At 42.4% G+C, this 9,810-nt stretch overlaps 1 protein-coding gene across 2 annotated transcripts in view; it reads right to left on the bottom strand.

Annotated features, from left to right (window-relative positions):
- Positions 1-9,810, bottom strand: part of SOX5 (SRY-box transcription factor 5) — a 274,532-nt gene that overhangs the window by 263,795 nt on the left and 927 nt on the right. The gene's annotated exons all lie outside the window — the stretch shown is intronic.

Below are 9,810 nucleotides of genomic sequence, written 5' to 3'. Positions count from 1 at the left end.
GCCTGCATTTTTAGGACCTGACACTGAACTCCAGTGCTACTGAGCCCAAACACTCAGAATGAATGGGCACTATTTTAAAGGATGCCTGGACTGGCCCTATCACAAAACAGGGCTTTGTGAACACACTGCTGAAAAACTACGACTGAAGCACCATGGAACTGGCCTGATCATAATCCATTATCTTGAAAGTAATGTCACTCTTAAAAAGCTCATCAAAGAGAATAACTTAACAGCTTAGTCATGATATTCAAAGGCAGCAGAGATCGAATCCACCCAGGACTACCTCAGTTTATACCCATTTTCTCAACAGTGTGTAGGAAAGGATGCAGCACACAGCCTAGATGTAAAGCTACCTGCAGACCTCAGCACTTCAGCTCTGCTCTTACAGAGTGTGCACTTGGAAACAAGGGAAAAAACCCACTAAAACAGATCAGAAGAACTTTTAACGTGAATAAGAAAATAATTCCTCCCTTTTAATAACCCTGCATCACTTTCTTCATTTCAGATCTCATTTAAAAAGCGGATGTCAAACGTTTGGGGAAGAATCATGGTGCATTTTGTGTTCTGCAGCAGAGTTTTTTGCTTTTAGGGTGGCCTGCTCACTGTGGCTGCCTACATTGCCACTTCCAGAGGGGTCTGTTCCCCACATCAATACTCTCCACGTGAACAATTTTTCCCTGCTCACCTCATGCCTGGTCCTTAGGCTATAAAACCCATGACACACGGCTGAAGATGTTAACTGTTCCCCAGGACCAAAGTTTACCACTTTGCAGCACACACAGCTTCCCAAATTACTGCTTAAGCACAGCAGGCACTGCTGCCCGACCCCAGCTATCCAAACCTACCTCAAGGTAAGGAGCTGGTTTAGAAGCAACTCAGATAACTGGAGGGTCTACAAACAGTGTTCCCTCCCAGCCCTCCACGATACAACTGTGGCTGCAAACATTCCTTTAATTTATTTTATTAATTATACTCCACAGTCCCTATTTTACATACTTAAGCGATTTGAATACTATAGTTCATCTTGCTAGAATGAGACCTTTAGAAATTATAATTGGACAGAGAGAAGTCTGTAATTTGCAGTTCTTAGGCTCTCAAGAAGGGAAAAGGAGGGTGTCTCGAGGTTAAAAAACAGAACTACCAGTCAGCATCGCTACTTTTTAAACTCACATGCAAAAGATTTTGTGACAGAATTCCTCCGTTTACTCATCTATAGGTTGAGGCTAATCTCACTTCTCAATCTAAAAAGCACAGAAATCTTCATGATTTGTATATCAATGCTTACCAAATGCTCTGAATTCCTAATCAAAAGACTTTACAGGAAGAATGAATCTATTATTAATAATATCAGTACTTCTAACACTAAAGCAACTTCTCCATACGTGCGTCTGGAAAAAAAAAACCAGCAGAAAGAGAATACCCATACACATATATTGCTCAATTTATAAATTGTTAAGCATGGCTTCAGGACTGAAATCTCATTCATGAACCATGCTAGGGATCTCTTACCTACTCCCTGTTTCTGAATTTTCCCCATACAAAGACACATTTATATTACTCTAAGCTCTAAGCACAAAGGCTGCTCTGTGGAATGGAAAGAAACCTTCTTTTTTTGTGTTTGTACAGTGACAAGCATAATGGGGTCCTGATTCAGGATGCTTGCACTCTACAAAAACACACTAAATCAATGACACTAATACACATGAAGATTATCTGTAAAAGAGATGCATGGCACACTGCAGAGGGGCACAGCATTTTCCCTATAATTTGCCTGGCATTTCATGCAAACGCCTAATGTGCATTCCCGAGTCACACGATTCATTTCAGACTTTAGGCAAGAACAGAAAAAGTGAGCAGAACTTACAAAACATAAGCAAAGGAGGAGAGCCTTCCACTGAGAAATTCTGCCAAATTCTAATCTCAGTTGTAAAACCAGAATCAGCCCGATGTTCATGGGGTTTTGACAAAGATGAGAACCAGTAGCCTTCTTTAAAACACACCATAAATTTCTACTTCAGTGTCCAAAACCCAGGAGCAAAAAACAAATCAAAGCCTGAACCTGAAGAGAGAAATGTATTTTCCGTGTCCCCGTTATATTCAAATTCAAAAGCCTAGATATTTTTAACAGACATGGAAAAAAAGAACTATTTGGCTTTACTCAGCAACTGCTGAAGGAAACTGTACCAAAAGAATAATGTTGCATGTTCTGTTTTCAGTTGATTTCATTTAGCCTTTCAGTTCTATTTCAGTTATGTTTCATTTAGCCTATTTTTTTTTTTAAATAATCATCATGTTTTGGTGATTCACATTTCACACCATCCCAGGAACAAGTCATGTAAATACAACACAGCAAAATGACCCAGTTTGTTAATAGACATGCAAAACGGGTAAGAACATCCTTCCCTCCGCCCTTTCCAACCATCACCTTCCCACACATCTCATGTCTATCCAAAAAAGCCTCTGCCCTGGTGAGGCCGTGGTATCAAATTTTAGGGATAAAACCCGATGAACTGAAACCTCACTAATTCTTGGGAGAAGATGTTTTCAGTCTTGTTTCACAAAGTGAATGCAATGAGGACGCTAAGGGAATTTATCTGGAAGCAGAAGACCTCTCTGCAGCCTGACACAGCGCTCAGAACCACAGCTCCCTCCCAGCACAAAGCCCTGCTCAAGGGCTTTAGTCCTAACCCAGGCAGGCCACCCCTAAAGGTCAGAGGACACCACATGTTCCCTGCCCTTCATTATGCATTCTGTCTCTTAAATCAAGGAATACTTCCAAATGTATAAAAATGGCGTGCAGAGATGCACTTGGGTCTTTCAGACGGTGATGAGTTTTACTTCATCCCACTCTGCTGCAGTGTAGTCCCTTCACGCCCCCAGCAGACTCCCCAAACCACGGAGGGCAAACACGAATCTGCGCGGATGGGCGCGCACGCCCCCGACATTCCGGGAGACTCGCTGGTTAAAACAGCAAAAAGTATCAGGTGAAATATTTCCATGTAACTATGGTGAAAAAATGCAATAAAAGCATTAAAAATTGTTTAGAACCATTAATACTTTCATTCATTTTGGTCTTCGTTTCTGGCAACAGTGAGTAAGTCCAGCTCGCTGTCAGATATGTTAACTTTGGCCATGCCCAACCTCTGAGATGAATCAATGGAACTTGGGTCAGTGTTTCCATTCCCAAATTCCTAAAACAATTAAGCCCAGCACCAAAGAAACCAAGAGGATGACAAACTGTATGGGTTTTGCTTTACATGAACTACATTCCTAGGGCTTTTTCCTCTAGAGCTACAAAGCTCCATGAAGAACACTAGATGTAGACAATGCTCTTAATTATAAAACCAGCACGTATCTCTCCCACAAGTTCCTCACCACTAAAAAGAACTTTGAGTATTCACACAAGAAGATTAAGTATCAATTCACTCTGCTTATATTTTTGCCCCCAAATGTAACAAAATTATGTTATGACAGAAACAAATGAGTAATGATAAAACTATAATAAAATCACGAAGAAAATTAGCACTAAGGCAACATTTTGTGGTATGTTTAGGTCTAATAGCAGTCAGACACCCACATCCCAGGAAAAAAAAACACAGCCCAAAAAACTGAAGACAGTCTATATGAACTTGAGAAGAGACAAAACCAGAACTGCATGGCATAACAAAATAAAATTATTATAGATCTCAAAAAGCATATGCCAAAATGAATTTCAATATTTGGTCTTTAAAAATCTGAACTATGAAAAGGAAATCTGGAATACTAAACAGAAATTTAAAATACTAAACATAAATTTTAAAAACAGCAAAATATAAATACAGTTTGAAAATTGAGAAATGCTACCTGATTAATCCCACAGTACTTTTAAGGGAAACAAAGTCAATATAATTTCAAACTTCCAAAGCGAGCCACAAGCTTTTCCTCATTTTCATTTTACCTCTGAGTCCCACAAGTCAAAAATAATATCATCATGTGGCAATTTTTTTTTTCTTCAAACGAGGTGACAAAAGGACAAATTCAAGAGAAGTGCCAAGCCAGATCAAAACCAGGACATTGGAAAATGTTTGCCAATTTCTTTCAAAACAAACAGCTCCTCCAATACCATGGGAAGCACCTGAACTTAATATCAACATCTGATAATTCTAGCAAACAGAATTCAACGTTTCTTCCTTAATCTGTTTAAAACAATTGAATAATTAAATTTCGCACCTATACTAAAAAAAACCAGGCAGCTTCTCTGAATTACTCCTGTACACCTCACAATTTCCATCCACTTCTCACATTCTTTTCAAGTCCCATGGCCCCTGCGAACAGTGCTGGCTTGCCAAAACTCTTCCAGAACCTCGTCTGAATTTGCTGTCTCCCAACAACTACCGAGCACAGAACTCCACGCTGGCCCAAGGACACGTGGGCTCAGGAAGAGCTTTTGGGGACTCCTGCCTTCCCAGCTGGCACGGAAGGGGTGACCAGGGCTGGGCGTGGGGGTGATGAGCGGCGTCTCCAGTGCAGGCTACGGCGCCTTGGGCTCACCACGGCACCCCTGGGACCAGCCTGGCCAAGGCCACTGGAGCAAGGCAGCCCCTGCGGAGGGTGTGGGAGAGCTGAGGCAACACCATCACCCTCGGCTCGGGGCGTGGGCGAGCACTTGGTGGTGGTGCTGGTGTTTTGACAACGGGGCCGTGGGAGGAGGTGGGAACGGGACAAACGCCGCCGGTGAATCCCCGCGACTGCCGGCCCTCGCCCGCTGGCCAGAGCCACCCAAAGCTCCAGAGAAAAACAGCCCAAAGTTCCAGAAGTTCTGGTTTGGGTAATTCAGTAATGTGACGAGATTTGCTCACTTTGCAGCCTTGTGGGTTTTAACATACTCGTGTACAACATAATTTTACCTTTTGTAGAAAGGAGACTTCACAAGTTTTCCATAACTGATAAAAATCCATAGAAACTCTAAGAGGGAAATACTCTTTGCTTTTAAGGATGCTGCTTGTTAAACAACAAACTCCTTGCCATCATCGGAGAGGCACTACAGCTATTGATTAACTGCTGTGAGCACTTCTTTTCTCTTGACTACAGTAGCAGAATTCACAGGCATTGAATATTTCCAGTCTGGGAAAGCACGACAACATTTTTCCCCTTCCACTCCTGAGTTAATTATGCTATAACCAGGCCCGAGCAAGAAATTAACAAAATAAAATAAAACAGAAAGTCAAGAGGATGTCAGACTGACTTCTGCAACAGTTGTGAAGGCACAGGTATCTCACACAAACATAAAGTTACCCTATATTTCAAGTCCAGTATGAACAGCATGCAAAGAAACTGTAACTGTACCTTGGGAGGAGACACTCTTTTTCCCGTATAAATACTGTTTGAAGTGTATTTTATACACCTACAGATATATCACACTGCACAGACACATATTCCTATCCTACCAGGCAGCGTCACATTTAAGTAACTCAACCAGATACTCTGTGCCTCCTAAATGATAAAGCCATAAATGCTTGTTAAAGCTCCCCGAGAGGCAGTAAATATTTTGTAAACTAGTTATATATTTAAGATCTCTGGACAGAAAGAGAAGGAAAAACAATTCCTCGCCCATGTAAAGGTACCAATCAAACACACTACGCACATAAACACCGCAAGATGCTTGGTGGGAGACTGTGTATGTGTTTGTGTGTGTTTTAATTAACTCCTTGAATGCATATGATGAGCCAGCCACCCAGAATTAGTAATGCCAAACTCCCAATTTGATTCAAATGCAATGAATACAACAGTCGAATTGTGCAGGCTGGTGTGTCACTCATCAGCTCTCTCATTTGGGCTTTTGCCTTCCAAGATTAGTTCACAATTTCAGCAACTGGTAAATTATTGAGATGTTCATTAAAATCTGTAATCTGTAACAGTCAACTTCTTCCTAGCCAAGCATAAGCACAACAAATTAAATTAGTGCATGCAGGACGTTAATGAATAGTCTGCAAACGCATTAATTCCTTCAGAATTATCTCAGGGAAATAAAACTGTTCATTTTTGTCACTGCGAAAAACCAGTATCTGCAACTTTACATTGGCACTCTATCTATTCTTCAAATCCCACATCCCTAGAACCATGAACTTAAGCAATCAAGTCCTTTTCCCAAAATGTCTCAATGAGGTTAAAAGACATTCAGCTCGATAGTAATCTTTGAAATGAAAGAATCTACTTCTACAGGTAGATTTTGGGAGAGCGGGACAGCGTTCTGAGCAAGCCGAGTAACGGAAAGGTGTTATTCTTTCTTCAAAATTCTCAGCAAATGCAGCAGAATAAAGCTTTTAGGGTAACTTTAGCTAAGAAAAGCACTTAGGAATACGCAAAGTTTCCTTTTAAGAAAATGACTTCTCCATTTGACAGTGTTGGTACAACCCCAAAATAAATTCAGTGGGAGTCTGAAATGACTCGTGCAGTGCAGCAGTAAAGCAGCTAAGTATATTTTTTTCCTCCCAGCAGAGGCTTGCTTTACATCCCTGAGCCTTTCCCTTCTCCAAGCTATTCAGTGGAACGGGGAACGCTCCGAGAGCACGCCACCGGCGACTGCCAACGTTGAACTTGTTCCACTGTCCCCATCCCCACTGCTCCCATCCACGCCTTTTGTCTTTTCCAGCTCTGCCTTTTCCCCCTGCTGAGGCTCCAACCCACCCGTCCTTCTTCCGCAAGCACTGCATGCCACTTCACCTTCCACTGGCACGCTGAGAATAAAGAGGGAAAAAAGTGAAGGAAATAATGAAGAAGAGAAAGGATGTCACTCTGTCTGGGTGCCTAGCATAGCCTCTCTCCCAGCCTACAGAGAAATGTAAATATGCAGTCATTAATTTGGGTTTAAGAACATTCCGTACACTAGGGATATTGTTAAGCAGTCACTTTATCTATTTTTCATTAATCAGATTTTATTAAGACATTACAACTTTACGTTGGGCATTTCTGAGTTTTCATCATTCTGTAAATTTCCCAGCTGTCTGCGATGGTTCCGGCTGCATTGTCTCTACCTTGTCCTCAGTGAAGTAAACTTTCTTTCTATTGTGGCCAGACTTGTTATACTTAAGTATAATGACCCAACTTAAAAAAAAAGGAAAAAAAAGAAAAAAAAAAGAGAGAGAAAAATCAAACAACAAAAGACTTATTCTTTTCAAGACCTTTAGAGCCAATGCAGGGTGCCACAGGCGCTCACACAGCACATCCCAGAAGTTCCCCCTTCCCTGTGAAACACACGGAGTGCATCCCAGCTATAATATCTCCCCACAATGTTGCTGCAAACATCATCCCCCTCACCGTACGCATTCTGATGCTCCTCTCAATCAGGCAGCTGAACAACCACAAACAGAAATAAAGACGTGCAAGGAACTTCTCAGGGAAGGACGAAAATCCTCACAATTTTGACACGGTAATTAATTATACATGTTAATTCACAAAACCTACTGCAATTTACCAGTGGTGCTGAATGAATTAATGAGTGTTTATTTGTCTGATACCGAGGATCATTTTCATTCCAAGTGCGTGCCGTAAATTCCCCCTGCTGATGGCCACAGACACAGCAGAGAAGCCCCCTGAATTCAGCTCTCCTCAGCTGGGGTGACTGAAAGTTTCTCAAGTGTTTGCAGTTCACTGAGGCACACAGAAAGCTCACGGGAAAGACAACGGGGAACGAGGAGCGACCTCCTGAGAGACACACGGGTGCTCGGAGATCTGAGCTGCAAACAACTCTGCCTGACAAACCTTTCCCTCCTTGTCAGTTGCTGCTCGAGTCTAAAACCGAGCAGTGGGAGACGGGTCATAGTAACAGAACTGAAGTGGGACACGCTGCTACGACAAGCTGGACGCCAAGAGACTGCAGAAATGTGCTCCAAGAACTGTGCTGACTGAGAATCCAAGGGAAGAACCTGCCACAAACATCTAGAAAGCCATGATCTGCGCACACACACAGAACTCTGCAGGCGTTGGTGGGTCTGAGATCCCTGTGCAGGAGGAAGCGTGTCCTCGTGGCCGTTCCCTGACAAACACACTCGTATGACATGGACAGTGCCTGGGTCTGTGTGTGTGTGTGTGACTGTAGTCAAACACACACAATGTAAACAAACGGTAATGATTAACAAAAACACCGGTCTCTATCCCCCAATTTCAACTGCAGAGGGAAAATTGTTTAAAAAAAACAATAATTTCAAAAAGATTGCACGTCCTGAGGTTCATTTTTATTGCTTCCCATTTCTGCTGCTTGCTATTATCTGCATGGCAAAAGGAGAGCAGCGTATTGATTATTTAACTAGAATGTTTACAAGAGCAAAGCTGGGATCTCTGAAAATGAAACGTATGCCTGGGGCAAAAAGAAAAAAAGAAAAAAAAAAGAAGGGAGTAGAGAAGCTCATTCTAAGGATGATGGTTGCCCCAGATGACTTGTTTATATATAAAATTTATATAAATATCTATATTTATAACGCAGAGAGACCTCAACTAAAAAAAAAAAGTCCCCCAGCAGGAAAATGAAAGGACTTCTTTCTGCTTGAGAGAGTTTACAAGCATTGTGTGCATCACGAAGTTCAAAGAATAATCAAAATCGCTCGCTTATAAATTTCTACGTGTAAACTTAGTGAGGCACATGAAATACGTGAATCTATCGATTGCATGAAAAAGACGAATACATGAGCTTGATGCCAGATGAAATTTGACATCAGAAACAGTAACAGTTTCCTCAGGTAGTTGAACTAAGTTAATGCAGCACACGTGAACAAAACCAATTTTGTCCTATTATTGTAATGCTAACAAATCGAAGGAAAATGCCAACTATTCCAAGTCTGGAAAATTAATTGCATTAAAGACAACCTTGGAGTAGAGCAACCCAGCCAATTTCACTTTCTAGTAAGGAAGCGGTCTAGTTTCAGAACAAGGATTGAAAGTGTTAAAACAGTTCTTTTCCGCATTTCCAAATTTCCAAATTTTCTCCGATCTTTTAATTCAAGTGTTCTTTCCTGTCCTTCCTTTGCATGCATGTTCCTCAGCCCACTTAAAATGTTTTTATCTTGCCTTCTTTTCTATGCCTTTACTATCAAATTCAGTAGGTTTGAACGATGAACAGCTTGACTTAGCATATTTTTAACCAGCTGGTCTAGCACCTAGCTTGTATTGCATAGTCAGATACAACCAAATGTTTATACAGGAGGTAGCTTTCACGAAGATGAGAAAAACCTCAGTAACGCGCATCCTGGCATTCTTTCATTTACTGCTTGGAAATGAAAGTTTGGGTTGTTTACTGCAGCCGCACAAGGGGCTATTAATAACCTCTCGAGAAGAAGCCGGAGGGGAGGGATGCGGGACCATCAACGCGCGGACGTACGAGAGCCTGAGGAAACGCTTCCAAACATCTCGGGAGAAGCAGACCGTATGAAACAAGGACCGAACTCTCGGAGGTCACAAGCCACCACCAGTGACAGCAAAAACTCGATTCCAAGCAGGGAAGGCTCCTGTTTCGGGCAGGGGGAGTCGGGCACATCTACGTCACACCCGCAGCCCGCTCGTCATCCCCAGACCCGGCTCCTGACACTCTGCGAGAGAAGCGACGGCCAAAACTTGGAGGCAAGAGTTTCACTTTTTCCCCTCGGTTTGTGTTTTCCTTCCCCCCTGTCTCTCCTCAGGCAGAAAGATGTTCTCCTGACGGAGGGCCTGGGATGTTAACTCGCCTAAAAATACTAGCTCCTGCTAGATCAACAAAAGGTCATGTGCTCGGCACAGCGCCTTCCCAAGTTTGACGGGAGCCTGGGGCTGGAAGTTGGAGGATGCCCGGGAGCCTGGCCG

Source organism: Geospiza fortis, unplaced genomic scaffold (assembly GCF_000277835.1).
Source record: "Geospiza fortis unplaced genomic scaffold, GeoFor_1.0 scaffold292, whole genome shotgun sequence".
Lineage (NCBI taxonomy): Eukaryota > Metazoa > Chordata > Aves > Passeriformes > Thraupidae > Geospiza > Geospiza fortis.
Note: the sequence above shows the minus strand (reverse complement) of the source record. Positions and strands in the feature narration are given on the sequence as shown.